We start from the raw sequence: 18,666 nt of genomic DNA on the forward strand, positions 1-18,666 counted from the left end.
AAATCCGTTTGGATGTGTTACTTTCGAGGAGCGTGTGAACATCTAAATGGAGGCGGCAGGTCTGAAGTTCACTGGGAGATGCGGGTGGGTCATGCAACTGGAGGCTTCGTCCACATGGACAGCATTTAAGGTGAGAGAGAGGAATTCCTTCACCCTAGGGCGAGGATGCAGAGGGCGTAAAGGAAGGAAGAGGGCCCTGGGCTGCAGTGACACTCAGGTAAGACAGAGAAGGGGGCGGAGAAGGAGAGGGCCGGGAGGCAGGAGAAAAAGCAGGAGGGTGGACACCCGGAGGCCAAAAGGAGAGAGTGGCCAGCTGTGCCATTCATCAAACATCACGGGNGCAACTGGAGGCTTCGTCCACATGGACAGCATTTAAGGTGAGAGAGAGGAATTCCTTCACCCTAGGGCGAGGATGCAGAGGGCGTAAAGGAAGGAAGAGGGCCCTGGGCTGCAGTGACACTCAGGTAAGACAGAGAAGGGGGCGGAGAAGGAGAGGGCCGGGAGGCAGGAGAAAAAGCAGGAGGGTGGACACCCAGAGGCCAATTCATCAAACATCACGGGCCTTTGTGAAGCCACCTCCTATCCCTGCACCCGGCAGCATCCGCACTCGGCCCAGTCTCCTCCCGGCCGGTCTGAGCTTCCCGAGGGCCGAAGGAGTGTCCTACTCACTCCTGAATCTCCAGGCCCTCTATAAATGCTGGGTGAGCGAATTACATAGATGAAAGTGACACTGAGATTCGTCTTTTCAGGAGAGGGGATATTCTGCAACTCTTCTCAAAGGGGTCCTCCAACGGTTCCAGTCTTGGATTTCATGTGCTACATCCCTTTTATTTTAAATTCAGTGAAAGGACAGTTATCACCATGATGCTCTAGTCCTCCTTGCTTAGAAAGTGCGCCCTGTTCGGAAGCAGAAAAGCCCGGGCGGAACTCAAGGTCACAGCTCCATCAGCGTTCAGATGCGCCCAGGAGCGGGATGTGTAGTGTTCCACAGGTACCCGAAGGCGGGCCTGTTGGGCCCGGTCAACCTCACTCTTGAGCTTCTGCCCGTTGAGGACCTCGGGACCCTGTTGAGGCCCTCGGGAGCAGGCTGGCCTGGGGCCTGTGGCAAAGTCACAAAATGCAACAGCACGCAACTCCACCCCCCTGTTGGAAAAGCCACTTGAAGTCTACATCAAGAGCACCAATGCCGAGTGCGAGAGAAGTCCTGGGTTTCGGAGCAAACAGATCAGGATTGAGACGGCAGCCACCTCTCCATGCAGGAGTCTTCACTCCCGGAGAAGTGAGATAGTGACCAAACCCACGGGCTTTGGGGTGAGGTGGGGGCTGGACCCCCGGCGCTGATGCGCACGAAACCAGGCAACCCTGTGCATGTGGCAGTCCCTCATCCACGTCTCCAGAAAGTTCTGAAAACCAACAGGCCTTCTTGTCATTCAGTTGACCCTGTCGTGAGGCTACTTACAATCCTTATCCCACTTGGTGAGACTGTTTAAACACTTCTTTGCGTAAACACGATGCATATTATCGCTTGGCGCTGCTGCGCTGGGCGTGTTACATAATGTATGATCTACAGTCTACGCCTCCTGCCTTCCAGGCCCCGCGGTTCCAGAAAAGGGGCTGTGGGTTTNCGGCGCTGATGCGCACGAAACCAGGCAACCCTGTGCACGTGGCAGTCCCTCATCCACGTCTCCAGAAAGTTCTGAAAACCAACAGGCCTTCTTGTCATTCAGTTGACCCTGTCGTGAGGCTACTTACAATCCTTATCCCACTTGGTGAGACTGTTTAAACACTTCTTTGCGTAAACACGATGCATATTATCGCTTGGCGCTGCTGCACTGGGCGTGTTACATAATGTATGATCTACAATCCACGCCTCCTGCCTTCCAGGCCCCGCGGTTCCAGAAAAGGGGCTGTGGGTTTGTTTCCTTGTCTCTAAAACGGAGGTAAAAATGTCCATGATCGCATGAGATAAGGTCCATAAAACGCTTGGCACTGGGCCTGGCACCATGTAAATGTGGAAGAACTGCTCGTTCTTATTACTGGTATCCACACGGCGGGCTGTCGGAGGACCCCGTGCTGTGGCACAGTGGCTGGTATTTAGCCAGAGCTCAAAACACATTTAATGGAAAGAAACGAGGGTGCTGGAAGAGTAACACATGAAACAACAAAGTGCAGGAAGATGCAGATTAGGGGCTCTGAAGGTTATCCATCTGCTCCACGCTGCAGCACCACAAAGCTCACGGAAGCGGGAGGAGACTGGTTTTCTTTCTCGCCTCAGGAGACTGAGGCGAGGGCCCTGCTCCATCGCCCTGCTACAAGGCCCTGCTACAACGCCCCGCCGGTGGTGGTGCCAAGGAGGCCACCACGCTGCACAGTGTGGGTTCCAGGCTTCATCAGCCCCACCTGTGGAGAATCAAATGCAACTGAACCCCAGTGGAAAAAATGTTAAATGGAGACACATGCAAACTCTCACCGTAGAAGACATCGAGACTAATGTCAGGAGGAGCCCCAATCACACACATCTCCTAATCGCCGCCCATGCAAAGTGTTCATGATTTTTCATTTCAGAAATTAGCATGAGAAGCAGTTCATGAAGCCCCTTTCTTCCTGGACTTCCCAGATTGCTTGAATGGGCTTTGGCTGTGGCCAGTCGTCACTGTTGTTGGGGACTTAGGATTGGACGCTGTCCACATAAGCCAACATCACGTCCTTTAGCGAAGCACTAGAAATGGGTGTGGACTTGCTTCCTGGGATCTGGAATGCACATCTCCAGACACGGAGGGGTTGGCAGGGTGGCCAACAAGTCTTTTAAAACATTTTTATATTTCTCTTTGGACAAAAATGAGGCATTTGGCAGCCAGCACGGTCTAAAAGTCTTTCTCTTATGTGTTTGTCTCTCAGAATTTTCAAAACTGCAATATTCTGAAGATGGGTGGTTGACTATCTTAGCCACCACTTAGGAAACAGCAGGTTGCTTCTAAATTCTCCATGTAAGGGGCAGAGCACAAAATTAGGACTGCCAAAACACCGACATCCAGACTTAGGTGGGAACCTGTAACTCCGGGTCACCTGGCCCTCAGAGGACTTGGGGAACACAGCCACACCCAGTCCTAGCAGAGCCCTCCCACCATCTCTCAGGCCCCCTTGTCCCAGTGCCCCTGGTTTCTCCCTGAATCCATCCAACCTCCCACATGGGCGGCTCCTGGACCCCTCCCAGAACTCAGCCCCCATCCTGGTTCCCAGACAAAACCACCTGTCACACACCCCTCTCCCAGAACATGTGCTAAAAACCTGGGGGGCGTTTCTAAGGGCAGGGCCACCTTGTAAAGCCTGTTACTTCTCTGCCTTCCCTCCTTCCCTTTCCTCCTCTTCCTTTTCCGCTGTATTTCCCTGGAGTGTCAGACTTTTCCGTGTAGCTCATAAATTAATTCTTCCTCACCTACCCTCAACCTGTCCCATAAAGAATAACACACACACACACACACACACACACACACACACACAACTTTAGTCTGGGCTAAGTGAGGGTATTGCTTCCACACAGAAACCCTCTCTGAGAGGAGTTCTATGGACTGTGGACCTGGCTTTCTCCATCTCATGTCAGGGGAAGATGAGCGTCTGTCTCTGCTGAACAGCAGTGCTCAGAGGCCCTGGAAAAGCCATTAACTCTGAGAGCCGGGATCTGCAGGGGGAAAGCAGTGGCAGAGGAAACCCAACCTTCCTCTCTGCCCCTGATTCCCCGTGCCCCCGCCCCAGCCCCTGGAATCCATCCTCCGCTCCCTGGAGCTGCCCCTGCTTGCTCCAGCCTCAGCTACTCCTGCACGAAGACTCTGAGTGACAAGGACTAGGAGAGACCCTATTGTGAACAGGTAAACGGCAGGGGGGCCACAGAAGCAAACTGGGTATTACAACCCCTGGACAAAACGCCTATCTTCTATCCTCCACACCCTCCATTGCAGTGTTCAGATCCATCATTCCGGGGAGGAATCAGGCCAGCGCTGACTCTTAAAGCAGCAGTCCCAGCCTTGGGCAAGTCCTCTGACTGTGTGAACTCGGTTTACACGCACAAGCACCCCCTCTGGGCACCCTGAAAGTTCAAGAGGAGACCGCATGTATGGAGCACACTGCGCCCGTGGTCAGTAAATGCTCTACAGGTGGCTCTGAAGGCAGAGATGCAGCTTCACCTGGGAGAGGTGTGTGGGTCTCTGGGGGTGGCACTACCCAGACACGAAAGGGAAAGCCCCCTACCACCCCCACTGTGATTTTGTGACAGTCAGCTCCCCTCCCACTGTCCACGGCTCAGGACCCAGCTATGCATCATGGCTGCCCCACTGCCCGGAGCCCGAGCTGGGTGGGGAAGAAGCCAAGGCTGACCAGCCCCACCTTCCACCAGAGCAGCTGTCGCAAACTGGGGCCATGGAGGTCTCTGGCCTTAGTCTCCCCATCCTTTCCATGACAGGCTTTCCTGACTGACCCAGAATGTGCAAGAGAAGTCAGCCACTGGCTGGAAATCTCGTTATATGCTACACAGAGCACATCTTACTGCAACAGCCTCATAGATTCCTTAAAGTGATGATCGAATGAGATTACCCACCAACTGTGATTAAACAACAATTTTAAAAAAAGGTTACCGCCAACACAAGTTGAACGCAGAGGCCTCCTGACCCAGAAGTGAATGAAGCCTGGTGTCAGGCCCCCTTCCAGACTGGGGTCAGGGGTGGGTAAGGGCCAAACGCTTCCCAGAGGTGAGGAGAGGTCCCCTGCTGGGGCAGTCTCTCCAGCCTTGGTGCCTGGACTGGGGCTGCAGGTGGGTCCAAGGGACTGACCCCACTGTCTGCACACCTGCCTGGGTCCCAGTAACAGCCGGCCCTGGGGGGACCTTGCTGCGCACCCAGGGGCCTTCCACTCTGATCCCAAGGAGAAAGAGCTGACCTGGGTGCTGCTCTGCTCCCTGCTCGGGGCTCAGGATGATCAGGGCGCCGCAGCCGGGCACCCATACCCTCCACCCCCACCCCCAAGGCTGGACCAACAGCTGAGTTCCCTGGCGCTCTGGCTGGAGCCGCTGAGCAAGAAACTGCCGGAGGACTTAGAGATGTGCCATCACCAGTAACAAGTTATGAAGCTGAAAGGAACTTTTCTAAACTCTCGGTAATAAGAAGCAACCGCTGATGGACTGTGCTAGGGGCAAAAGTGATCTGACTTTCTTTTGTCTCTATCAAAAATGATACTACAGAGTGCTTGTCAAACAAAGAGGAAACCCAGGGGTATGCTGCAGAAATATGGCAGGCGCATCAGACACCTAAGTTACACCTTTTTTTACAGTATGTTCGCATCATTATGCTTTCTAAATTTGGAGTGTTTGTCAGTTTTTGTTATTTGTTGTGATACGTCTCCTCTCACTGTAAATACAGTTGGCCCTTGAACAAGGCCGGGCTTAGGGGTGCCAGTGCCCCTGCAGTTCGGAATGTGCACACAACTCTGACTCCCCGAAAACTTAACTACTCACAGCCTACTGCTGACAAAGCCTGACCAATAACATAATCAATTACACATATTTGTATGTTATATGCATTATGTACTGCATTCCTACAATAAAGTAAGCGAAGGAAAAGAAAAGTGTTAAGGAAATCATCAGGAAAAAATATATATAGTATTTACTAGAAAAAAATTCACTTATAAGTGGACCTGTGCAATCCAAACTCACATTGATCAAGTACCCATTCCATGCCTAATATTGCGTTTACAACTTTGCATTCTTTTCTAAAGAGGGCCCTGAAAATTGGAAAAGCTTCAGGTCCTAACAACCCCTGGATATTCCCCAAATGAACCAAGCCAGGCCTGGGTTAAACACTTTAACAGGAGTCTCTCAGGCTAAGCCTCACAGCAATCCTGAAGTTGTTCCAGAATTATCCCCACTTTAAAGATACGAACACAGAGGCTCAGGGAGGTCAAGTAACTCGCCTGATATCACACAGCATAAAGTGGCAGAGCCAGGATTCCAGTTCCAGGCATCGGCCTCTGGTGACCACCATTTTTACCACTCTCTGCTCAGAAAACATGAGAGCCTCCCCGTGGACTAATCACTCAGGCGTCTTTGGGACATCCTCTCATTTTGCCTCTCACGATTATCACATAGTGACTGGCTCAAAGCTAGCCAACCTCGGGCTAGCCTCGCTGAGGGGCCGGCTTCCCCTCTGCCCATCTGGCCAGCACTGGCGCTTCTGCCATGCCCAGGCACTTCCTACATGCCTGGTGTGGGTCTTCCTCTCTCCATCTGGTAATCCCTCACCATGGTCAGTGCAGCGGCTTTTTGATGAGGAAACTGAGCTTCAGTGGAGGCTGAGATGGCAGGGCTCACCCAGCAAGGGATGCCAATTTGAAAAGCAGACCCTCTGACTCCCAGGCCCAGCTCCTGGCAGGGGGCTGATGCTGGAGGTAAAGAGGGAGAGTGCTGCTTTACCCAGAAGCCTCTGAATTGGTGCACATAGGCCCTGGCTGGGTAGTTCAGTTGGTGAGAGCGCTGTCCCAATACACCAAGGTTGTGGGTTTGACCCCTAGTCAAGGTATGTACAGGAATCAAGCAATAAATGCATAAGTAAGTGGAACAACAAATTGATGTCTCTCTCTCTCTCACCCTCCCTCTCCCCACACTCTCTAAAATCAATCAATCGATAAATATTTAATAGATAAATTGGTAGACATTACAGAGAAATGCTCCCTATTGGGTGAAAGAAACACCATTCAAGTCCTGGGGGAAAGAAGTGCATGGAAGGCCATTCCCAGCTCTGTTTTTCATTACGAGGGTCAGGGTAAACAGAGCCGGAGGAAGCTAACGAACAAGCGGACAAGTCTCAGACTAAATATGTGGCTAAGCGTCGCTCCTGCCATCACAAACGGAACAACCTGCTCTCTGAGGTACATCTTGTCATGCCTTTTCTTGAGTCCCTTCAGGAAATCTCAAGCCTGGATCCAGCCCAATTTGCCCTGCTGCCTAGACCAGACACTGTGCGAGGGTTTTTCCAAGAGAAATAAAGTAAGGTAAACAAAGGGGCTCCCGCCCAACAGGGCTGCACGTCCACCCACACACGACGTAGCCCCTGGGCCAGACTCACACTGGCCCTGCACCTTCACTCTGAATCCTGCAGACAAAATCCCAGGCCGCAGCCACGGCCCCTGGAGGTACAGCCGGGGGAAGCAAACCCCACAGGCAGCATCCTGCCAGCTTCCGCTTCTAGATCCCATGCCAGGGAGAGGAGGACTTTGGCTTCTTCCAGAACTGGGGGAGGCGGTGGGGGAGGGCAGCAAGAGGCTAAGGGTACAGAGAGGGTCCCCCCCAGGTGGATCCATGCCACAGCCAGCTCGCGGTTCCCCCAATGACCCCGACAGAAGTAAATCATTCCAACATTTCACATACCTCATCGTCTGCTTCTCTCCCCGCAGAGTAAAAGGCAAAACAAAGTTCTGTCCAGATCCGTTCTGCAGGAGGAGGCAGGGCTGGGAGGAAGGGAAGGTGCTGTGGTCCTACTCCTGTCAAAAGAATAAACAGCTGTTTCAGGAACAGGAGGGCAGACAAATCCCAGAGCAGCCAGGGGCTTTGTTCTTTGCAGGCCCTGGGAAAGGGGCTGCTTATCAGGCCTGTTGACTCAGAGCTACACAGGCCAAGGCAGAGATGTTTCCCTCTGGGTCCATGAATGGCCCACCCTCCTTCATCAAGTGAAACTGTAGGTCCAAGCTGGGCCAGCTGTTGGCGAAGGGAAGGCCACCACCCCAAAGAGGGACACACAGCCCACGTCTCCTACTCCTTTTGTGAAAGTGGGAAGTGTTCTGAACCCAAACAACCCCAACTGACTACTACTAGGAACAGCCAATAGAGAAGTAAAAAAAAAAAGTTAAAAATTATAAAATAAAAAAACCTTTTAAACGCAGAGGTTTGGGTGAAGTATAGTGTCCTTAAGACTCTTGTTGAAATGCTACCTAAATGCTCCTCGGAGTGAAGCTTGTCCTCTACATCCTTTTGCCTTTGGAAGTTATTTTGTTTGAGCACTATTTTAATAGAATGTTATGAGATCTCCCACACTGCAAACCAAGCTATAAGAACTTTAAAAGGTCATGAGGCCCAACCTGGCTCTTGGGCTGAATAACACTTAACCCTTCCCACACCCACCCTCTGCTCCCAGAATAGAATTTTCCAGCTGGAAGGGACCTCAGAGCAGTGCACTGTCAAACACCCAACAAAAACTCTTTCAAAAACACATGATGTCATTCCCAGAACTCCACTGAGTGAAACAGAGGCCACGGAGTGCTAGGGCTGAGCCAGGGAGGTGAGGCGCAGAGAGCCCCGCGGCTCATTCCTAGACACCTCACAGGAATGCAGTCCAGAAACCCCAGACTAAGGAGAGGGGACAAACCCAATAGGAAGGTGCCAAGGGCTGCCTCATCAGCATCTTGCTCTTGTTCTCTCCAAAGCAATTTTTTATCCTCGCCCAAGGATGTGTTTAACTGATTTTAGCGAAAGAAGGAGGAGAGACGGAAAGAAACATCGATAGAGAAATAGCTATCAGTTGCCTCCTATACCCACCCCAACTCAACCCAGTACTTAAGTATGTGCCCTGACTAGGGGTCAAACCCGCAACCTTTGGGTGCAGGGGGATGCTCCAACCAACCGAGCCACCCAGCGAGGGCTCCCAAGTCAATTTCACAGCGCCCTCCTCTGGGAGCACAAACCGGTTGGCCATGAACGTCAGGGCCTGGAAGATCTCCCCGACAACTTACTTAATCTCTCCTGCAGCCGTCTACCGATGCTGAACCAACTTCACACCTCCCGACCCATCACTGCACTCTAGTCTCACGGAAAACGCAACCACCTCCCTAACACACACGGGCTGGAACAGTCAGAGGACGCCGAAGCTCCAAAGGACCCGAGGCCCCTTTAGAACATTCTGGGCTTTTCCCGCCCCCACAGGCCCTGCCCCCGCTTCTCCTCCCTCCCCACGCTCCCTACGCTCCCTACGCTCCCGCTCCCGCCTGGCGGCCAAGGCCGCGTATAAGATTGTGGGCGGGAAGGTGGCCTGGAGCTGGGTTGCCCCCCCTCCCCATAGGCGCGCATGCGCGGTTTCTCGGAGCAGTCGGGTGTCTGCGGCCTGAGGCCCGCTTCCCGTGGCCCCCGCGGGCAGCCAGCACACACCCCGCCCGGAGGGTCCCACACGAATGAGGGCTCTGGGGGACAAAGCCTGAGGGCCTCCCGATGGGAGCCGTGCAGTGGCCGGCCTGCGCTGCCTGGACCGGCACAGGAGGTGGAGTGGCGGCGGGGGCATCATGACATCGCCCGGTTGTCACACACGACTGAGCAGATGTCCCGAGACTAGGGCCTTGCACTAAAAAGTCTTTTTATTTTTATTTCTTTTCTTTATTGATTGGTTTTAGAAAGACGGGGGTCAGGGGCGGTGCTGGGGGCGGGGAGAGAGAGAGATCCATGTGGTGTTCCATTCATTGGTTGCTTCTTCTCTGTGCCCAGACTGGGCATCAAACGTGCAACCTTGGTGACGCTCTAACCAACTGAGAAACCCAGCCCAGGCCGAGAGGCCTCGAGCATTAGAGTGTCGGTGATCTGCCCCAGGACCACAGCGTGGAAGACCGTGGAGAAGTCTGCCCAACTGACTGGACCCCGGGCTCTCCGAGGCCCGAGCCACCTCCCACTGGCCCCAGAGAACTCTGAGAAGGTAAATCATCCCACCTGCCCCTGCTGCGTCGCAAAAGAACCGCCGGTGGAACTCACTTTTAGCATTTCAAAGATGGCTGTGCATAGAAGGCAAAAAAATCACTTATGCTCGCATTGATAAATATTAGTCTAAGTTCTTCGTTTTTGTAACATTGACTAAGGCTTTTTTAAACATAATTACAAAAAAAAAAAAAACCCTTAGATCCGTGGTGATCTTGTTGGGATACTACACACAGCGCTGAGCATGAACCAGCCTCTGCTACTAACATCAACAGGGTGACTCTCACACACACATAGCACTGGGTGAAAGAAGCCCTGGATGTTTCCATTTATTTAAAGTTCAAACGTAGGCAGCCCCGTCTGTGGTGCCAGGAGATGGGATGGGGGTGGCAGAGACTGGGAGACAGCCCAGAGGTACTGGGGGGCGCAGTCGTGTTGTTCCGTGAGCTGGGTAGTGGTTCTGCAGGTATGCCCACTTAGTGCAAGCTCATCACCTGTGGGCCTTTTCTGAGCATAAAGAATAAAAACGATAGGGAACCTTCCTGCAGAAAGCTGTGTTCCCTTGGACATGGTTTTCCTGACACTGGCTCCAGGGCCACCACACCATGGATGGCCCTGCCTTTTCCTTCACTCGGGTCCTCTGCCGCAATGCCAGGCACCACCAAACACCTCACTAGGAGGTCAGGGGAGATCTGTTGCATTAAACAATCGGAAATCTGGACCTATCATCACTGGGAAGGGAAAGGCAACAGCGTTTGGAGGCTAAGGAGCTGGTCTAAGGTAAAGTGGTCCCTCTGACAAGTAAGCACTGATCGTGGGTCAGAGGGGCCTCCCACTTCACCATTTACAAAGCAGCCTCTCCTGTCCCTCGGTGATCCTCAGGCTCACCCACGGGTGGTCAGGAACACCGGAGGCTCTGGGAGCCTCAAAGACTTGCTCAAAACCACCAGCTGTGGGTCTGGTATTGCTCTTCCCCTCGGCTGCTTCCAGGGGACGTTCTACAGGTCTGTGGAATCAGAGACTCCAGGCTGTGTAACCACAGCCGGACAAAGCCTGCAGACTGGGAAGTCAGAAAACCGAACTTCTAGAGTATCCAACATGATCTTCCTCTTCCCTAGCACTCCCTCATGCTCAGATTCTCAAAACAAAGGAGCCCATGCTTGTGGCCATTCCTTAACTGAGGTGAAGAACCGCAGCAAGTGAGCTTCGGCCATGCAGTTCTGCTAATCAGAGGAGGTGAGAGACTGCCAGGTAAGTGCATGGTATGGTGCCTGGAAGCACTGACCAATCCCATCATTTGGTGAGTCACTAAGGCCCCTTTCAGTCCTAACAGCCCATGGGTCTGTCAGATAACAGCCAGCATTTGGTGCCTGTCCATCTGCCACACACTGAGTCAGAGGATTGCAAGGCATGGGGGGTTGTAGCCAAGGGGGTTAGGGCCTGGGTGTGCCCTGGCTTTGCGTCCCAGACCACCTCCTAATTGGGAGAAATGAAGGTCAACCCCCCCACCCCCATCCCCCGTACTTACTGCTGTGAGGATATTTCTTAGCAAAGAACACCATAGACCAACAGGTTACAGGCCACCACTTTGTTTAACCCTAAATATGTTTAGGGCACTCACAAAAGACAGTCTGGCCGATGCCTGCATGTGATAGAACACTTTGCTTGGTTTCCTCCTCTGTGTGGGGGATAAACATTACCCCCACCTCCCGAGATGGGCGAGGGGGCTGTAGAGTGTGGTGGGTGCAGGCATACACTCTGGGCCGAGGCTGGTGGGTTTGCATCCTGGCTCTGCCCCTGAGGCTGGGCGATCCTCGGCAGCTTTTCTCCGCCTCTGTCCCTACACCTGCAGCCAGGCACCAGATTGTGGTGGGTCACGGAATGGTCCTCAGCTGAGGAAGTGATGTCAGTAAGCACAGGGACCTCTTTCTTTCCAGCATGGCAAAGGGTTGGGGAGAAGGTGCCAGCTAGAGAGACCCTGGAGAGACCCCAGAGTGCACAGCTGGCAGCGGGAACCCCTTGATGAGACAGAACCGAGGAGAGAAAGGACAGGTGTAGGAGAGCAGCCCTGCAGGGGAGGCTGGAGGGGTGCCCCCCAAACAGGCAGAAGCTTCTCCCCCTTGGGCAAAAGGGAAGGAGACAGGATGGTGGGTTGCTGAGGGGTTTGGGAGAAAAAGCAGGTAGTGGACAAGTTCTAATCCACAGCAGCCGAAGTTTGGAGGACAAAACGGGTGGGCTGTAGGCGCGGCAGACAGACTGGGGGCCGTACAGAATCATCACTGGTGACCTGGAATCCTCACTGTGCTGAGGAATCCTTCCATGACAGTAGGCCAAGGGAATCACACAATTTGCTTTATTACAAGGACTACGTGGCTGCCGGCTGAAGGTGTGTGGGAGAAGAAAAATCTCCAGCCCGGGGGCCAGCCGGCAGGGCTGCTGGCTGGTGTCCAGGTGCAAGAGTGGAGGCCTGAACAAGTGGGTTGAGCTGGAAGACACAGGGGCAGCTGTCTGAGAGAAATGAAGGAGGGGGCATCTTGAGATCGTGGGTTACACGAAATCGCTTCTCATTCATACTTGGCATAAATGTCACCTCTTGGTGAGAACTTCCTGGATTCAAATTGACTTTCCTTTTGTAGTTCAGTTATTCAACTTTTAACTTTCTTTCTCTACCAGAAGGTCAGTGGTGCAGGTGGATACTTTTGTATGCTTTGTACCATGTGAAAGTACCTATTACAGCACCTGGCACTCACACGCCTTTGCAGGCTAAACATATGCCTCCCACAGTGCCTGGCACCCAGGCGGTTCAATACCATGAACCATTTCAAATGGACGGCAGTAACAATAGCAACAATAATAGTGAGCAAGGGGATCAAAGGATTGAGACAGACGGAAGTCCAGTCTGGAGCTACTCAAAGTGCAGACCACGTGTGCGGCGTCCGGGAGCCTGTTAGAAATGCACAGCACTGAGCGCCCCCAGCCTCAGCCAGTCGGGATGCCCAGGGTGGTGCCGGGAATCTGTGTTTGCTGAGGTCTCCAGGTGGTCCCTGCGCTCCTCAAATTTCCCAGACTCTGCCCTGGGCTGGTTCTCAGGCTCCTGGTGGAAGAAGGGGAATAGATGGTGCTGCCGTTGGTGGGAACACGGTGTGGAAGGGGTTGGGAATGGGGGCAGCTGCTGAGTTCCTTCCTAGATGTGTTGAGTTTTAAGAACCTGCTGGAGCCAGTTCGGCAAAGGCGTCTTAGAGAGACAGCCCGGGGTGCCGCCCGATTTGGAAGTTGCCAGCAAGAGGGCAAGAACCGGCAGGTCTGATCTGTGCTTAAAGAGGGCAAGGAGGAGCGTCCTTAACGGGCACCTCCCTGAAACCTGAGTGAGGGTCACAGAAGCAGCAGAGATGGAACTAAAGGGACAAGAGGCTGACAGGGCACATCGTGTGCAGCCGAGTCCAGTCTAGACTCTGAGCTCGCCTGCCGCCCTCCCTACCACAGCACTCCCATGGGACCACCTCGGGTCCCCTGTGCCTCTGGAAGAGAGGAGGAGGCCTGGGCCTGTGCCTGGCAAGGGTGCAACTGGGTGTCTGAGAACTTCAAGGGCTCCCAGGCAAACAGAGGTGTGGCACAGAGAGCTTCTGTTCTCAGCTCTGCCACCAGCTCCAGGCAGCCCCTGCTGCACCTACTGATTCCCACCCCACCCCCCTCTGCTGGATGAAGAAGTTGGGCTAGTGTGTCTTACTCTGCACTGTGTCTCAGTTCTGGGGTTCACATCCCCTTTCCCACCCAGCTACAGACTCTGGGCAAAGACGCCTGAATAGGATTCGTTGGTGGCTTTGGATGGAGGGAAGGCACAGTGGGTAGGGAGCCCCCAGCCAAAAGGAATGCCGAATCCACGGCTTCTCTGTCTTATTGGGCTGCCTTCAGAGCTGCTGAAGGTCAAGTTCTAAAGACGCCTTCTCCCTCAGCCAAAGTGGGAGGCCCAGGCTGGTCCCTGCCCTTCCTCCAGGAGCCTCTAGGGGCCAGCTCCCAGTCCCAGTCTCAGCCTTGTTGCCCATCCCTGGCACCCCCCTGGCTGGCCAATGGCACAGTCTTCTGGGTGACGGGAGAGGAACAAGCACATCCCTCTCGTAGCAGGCATTTAAGCTGCAAGCCCCTCAGGCTTTTACAGCAGTGGTAATCTGCAACTCTCCCAGTGTCCCGCTAGCCAGCCTCCCAAAGGCGGTCACCGCATTTACAGAATCCGTGCCAGACAGCCTCTGCTTAAAGCCTTCTAGTGAAGAGGAACTTGCCACCTCCCTGGGCCCCCCGTTTCATTTCTAGACCATTCTGATTGTAAAACACATCTTTTCAGCGTGGAGCTAAGCTCTGCTTCCCAGAACATTATTAATAATACTGAGCCACCCCAGCCCAGACATCCCTGAACTTTTAAAGTCCCCGTCCCGTAAGAGAAACACACGTGCCCACAAATTCCAAACGCTGCCCCTACAGCTCAGCTACTACCAGCTGCCGGACTTGGCACTGAGCCGGGCTGCTGCGTGGTGTCCCCAGCAGAGGCCACTGCCCCTCCCTCCCCGAGGGCCCCACCTCCTATTCTTTTGTTTCACCAGCCTCCTGGCTTTGCTATTTGTGCTCTGCTTATTTCTAGTAACCCCTCTGGTGTGAAAATCAGGGAGACCATACAAACTGCTTTCCCAAGGGCGGCTCTGGTTTACACCTATTGCAGATCAGCTCACAGGTTACTGACTTGCTGCCCCCTTCGCTCCCAAATGCCTGTCTGGAGAGTGAATCACAGAGCCACTCTGTAGCATAAAGAGGGTTCAGCCCTGGCTGGTGTGGCTCAGTGGGCTGAGCACCAGCCTGTCAACTAAGAGATCACGGTTCGATCCCTGATCAGGACACATGCCTGGGTTGCTGGTCAGGCTCCCATTTGGGGGCATGTGAGGGACAACCCATCGATGTTTCTCTCCCCCCCTCTTTTTCTCTCCCTTCTCTCTCAAAATAAAGTAGATAAGTAAATAAATAAAATCTTTTTAAAAAATAAATTTAAAAAGGGTTCAGTGAAGTCCTCTTCAGGATCCTTTCCTGAGTCTAGGATTCAGAGCTTGGGTTTCCCTCCTCCTGGCCCCTTGGGTACCCATCTCTTGGGTGACTTGCCCAAGGTGACTTAGCTGGGACTGGAGCCGCAAATTCTTCCAACCTCCTCCTGCCCCACAGAAGGTCTGTGAGTCACTGATTCAAAGTTGAAGGGAGTTAGGTGTTCATTTGTTCATTCATTCACTCATTCATTCAATAAATATTTTTTTTAGTGCCAATCCTGGCACTTGCCATGTGCCAGGCACTGTTCAGGCTGGTAGGTCTACAGGGATTAGCCACTATTTCCTCTAAGAGGGAGCTAAGCCCAGAACACAACTTTTATACCACCAAAGGCATGCTGCAGCTGAGGTCAACGTCCTGTGATGGCAATGACAAAGGACGCCCGGACATTCTGGCACTCCCAGAGTCTCTCCTGCAGCTGCTCGGAGGGTACAAGCTCCATCCCTCCTGATGCACTTTTCGTCCTCGCTCCTCCCTACGCCTGTGATGGGAGTGTCCCGGCCCTCGCTGCTTCCTGGTGCAAGCCAGGAGGTCATCAAAGTCTAAGAATTGACTGGAAAATTTTGAGGTTGTTTTGTCTTGTTTTTTTCCCCCCCTCTACTATATTTTCCTAGGTTTCTTGTAATAAGCTGACTTGAACATAAAAGGCCTTTCAAGAATTAGTTGCTAATGATTAGTTTCCAGGAACTCTAGGAATAAACTAAAAAAAACAAACAGAACAACTCTTAATTGAGTCCTCCATGGAGATGGCTTTTCCCCACCTGTTTCGGAAATGGGACAAACCTGGGTTCAAATCCCAGTCCCCCTACTTGCTTGTTGTGTGATCCTGGATAGATGAGCTCATACTTTCTGAGCCTCGTCTTCTTATCTTTGAACCAGGGATAATAATTCCTTACACCTTGGGTTGTTGAAAGGACGGCCAGGAGCACCTGTAAAGTTCCTGGCTCCTAGTAGGCACTTAGAAAAAGGCAACTTGTACTATGAGCACTGTGTGCACCTCATCATGGGGCAGGAGGCAGGAACACACAGAGGTCAGAGCCTGCGTTTGAGACAGGCCTGGGTGTTGATGGAATGCATCACCTTGGGCAATCACTCGAACCTTCCAGGCTCAGTAAAGTGAGAGTAACAATGCCCTCCTGCTAAACTGTTGCAAATGAGATGGCCACATAAAGTGCTTGGCACAGGGCCTGATGCTGGAGCCAGTGGCCCATAAATGGTAGCTACTCAATTCTCATTAATGATTATTCCAGAACTCTCCACCTCGTAGGCTCTGGCACCACCTGCTCTATGTCCCCCGAAGAGTCCACTGTGTTCCCGTGTCCTAAAAACAACAGCTCGCTCCTTGTACAGAGTGTCTCAGAATCCTCCAGCCAGCTGGAGCGTCTGCCGCAGCCCGTGAGGCAGGGTGGGCCCCCTCTCACCATGTGCAGGGGACAAGTCTGGTGACTTGCCCAAGGTGACTTAGCTGGGACTGGAGCCGCAAATTCTTCCAACCTCCTCCTGCCCCACAGAAAGTCTGTGAGTCACTGATTCAAAGTTGAAGGGAGTTAGGTGTTCATTTGTTCATTCATTCACTCATTCATTCAATAAATATTTTTTTTAGTGCCAGTCCTGGCACCTGCCACGTGCCAGGCACTGTTCAGGCTGGTAGGTCTACAGGGATTAGCCACTATTTCCTCTAAGAGGGAGCTAAGCCCAGAACACAACTTTTATACCACCAAAGGCATGCTGCAGCTGAGGTCAACGTCCTGTGATGGCAATGGCAAAGGACGCCCGGACATTCTGGCACTCCCGTACTCTGAGCCCCCTGAATCACACACGCCACCTTGTCCACGAGGCCGGAGGAACATCCTCACTACCCAGGTCCCTTTGTGTTACACATGAGGAAACGGAGGCATGAAGGAAGAGAAATGGCCTGTCCAGGCCACTCAGCAATGACAGGAGGAGCCAGGAGCTGGCACCCAGGTGTATGAATCTCTCTTGAACCAGCTGCCTTTTAACCACAGCACAGGAAATCGATGAGCTCGGGGAAGGGGCTGGGGGCTGCAGGCAACCGTCTCCTTCCTGAGTTTCCGCATCGGGCCCACTTGAAAAAGTCCCAGAAGCATCTGCCGGGGATGGCTTCCCTTGCCCACCACTCTTGAATTATCTGGGGGTGCCACGGGGAGCTTTCTGATGTGGGTATAGAAACGCCACAGAAAAAAAGGTGACCACTGTGTGTGGACTGAAGATAAGCGAAGCGTTCAATGCAGAAAGAACACCCCTCACTCAAACATAAACATAAACTCGCTCACAAATGGACTAAAAACACCTAAATACCTGCCCCCCTTAGGAAGCATCCCATGGGTCTGTTATAGTGTAGTTTGGAAGCCCTGAGTGGACCCCGTTGCCTCTGCCTTCCCCATGGGTTTAGCACCTAGAGCTCTGGGTACCGCCTTCCTCTTTGGCAAGGTTTTGGCAGCTGTAGGTGCCCTATTGTTCCTCTGCTTGGCACTTGGGGCTGAGAGGTAGCTTTGGAGTTTTTCCCCTCTGGGTGTGGTTTCTTGGCACTCACTGTGGAAAGTCTAGAGGCTGCTCTGTTTGTGCGGCCCAGGCTAGTTACGGCAGCAGCTTGCTGAGCTGACATTAGCGTGCTAGGCACAGAGGGGCACATCCTACCTGCCATGCTCCTTACTGCCCTATCAAACTTTTATGGCTCTCCACCTTCAGGGGAGGATGTCATTTCCTGGTGCCCTTGTGGCAGGCCCATGTTACTAGTCTGACCAATGCAAGTGAGCCCGAGCAATGCATTGCCAGTGCAAGACCCTCTAGGGTCCTCTTTCTCTGTGCCATTCAAGAAGGTGACTGCTCCATCAGCTGCCTCCTTGAATGAGGAGCACAGCCCCCAGCTGACCCAAGATGCTCATATTAATTAGAGTAGGAAATAAACCTTTGTGGGTTTGGCCCTTCAGATTTTGGGGTTGTTTGTTACTGCAGCATAACCTGCTCCATCCTGACTGATACACTGCCCATCTCACACAGAGTAGGGTATTCTCTAGATACTAGTCTACCTACTTCCCTGTACAACCTTTACCTTCTTCATCATGTGAGGCCTGCAGGAATAAACACGTAGAAGCAAGAACATTTCTCCAATGTCCTGTATAAATTTTTTCTCCTAAGCCCCAAAGAAGGGTAAACATTCAGCCAAATTTAAAAGGTGTGAGAAGGAAGCTCAGAGTTTTGCTCTCTGTGGCCTCCCTTTTCTATGAAATAAGAAGCAATGTCATGATGAGAGCAAGTAGGGCTAGCAGCTGGAGAGAGGACCCTGACCAGAGATGACACAGTGCCAGGCAGCCCTGCAACCCTGCTGAGGTTGTGACAGAGCCAGCTACACAGTCCCACTCAGCAGCCCAGGGGCAGTGGCAGCAACAGCAGCTTACTGGACTCACTGGCAGTTGGGGACTGACTGGTGTGGGGGTAGACCAGAAAGTCAAGGAGAGGGAAGTGGTTAAACACAGAGAGGGACATGTGATTTAACTGGCTGATGGGAGGGAAGGAGACGGAGCTCACAGCATCCCTGTCAAGTAGATTCTACTATTATCCCCATTCTACAGAGAAGAAAACCGAGGCTCAGAGAAGTGGTATCACTTGCCCGTGCTCAGACAGCCAACGTCAGAGCCACGACTACTCCAAGTCCAGCTGGCACAAAAGCTTAGCCACTCCCCATTTTACAGATGAGGAAGCATCTCGGACTGAGCTGCAATTCTGCTCCCAGTATAAATGTTATAGTAACTATAGTTCAGTATGATTTGTTCCCTCTATAATCCCATTTCTTTTATTTTTTTTCCATTTTGAGACATTCTCCAAAGGGGTGTGTTTCAATCAGAGGC

The 18,666-nt window shown here is 52.7% G+C and overlaps 1 protein-coding gene across 1 annotated transcript in view; it reads right to left on the reverse strand.

Annotated features, from left to right (window-relative positions):
* Window positions 1–18,666, reverse strand: part of GGTA1 (glycoprotein alpha-galactosyltransferase 1 (inactive)) — a 56,059-nt gene that overhangs the window by 19,284 nt on the left and 18,109 nt on the right. The window contains exon 2 of the mRNA XM_037059190.1: window positions 7,412–7,524. The gene's annotated coding sequence lies outside the window, so the exon portion shown is untranslated. The remainder of the gene's footprint in view (window positions 1–7,411; window positions 7,525–18,666) is intronic.

Source organism: Sturnira hondurensis, unplaced genomic scaffold (assembly GCF_014824575.4).
Source record: "Sturnira hondurensis isolate 20B ecotype Veracruz unplaced genomic scaffold, ASM1482457v3 Scaffold0010448, whole genome shotgun sequence".
In the NCBI taxonomy this organism is placed as follows: Eukaryota; Metazoa; Chordata; class Mammalia; order Chiroptera; family Phyllostomidae; genus Sturnira; species Sturnira hondurensis.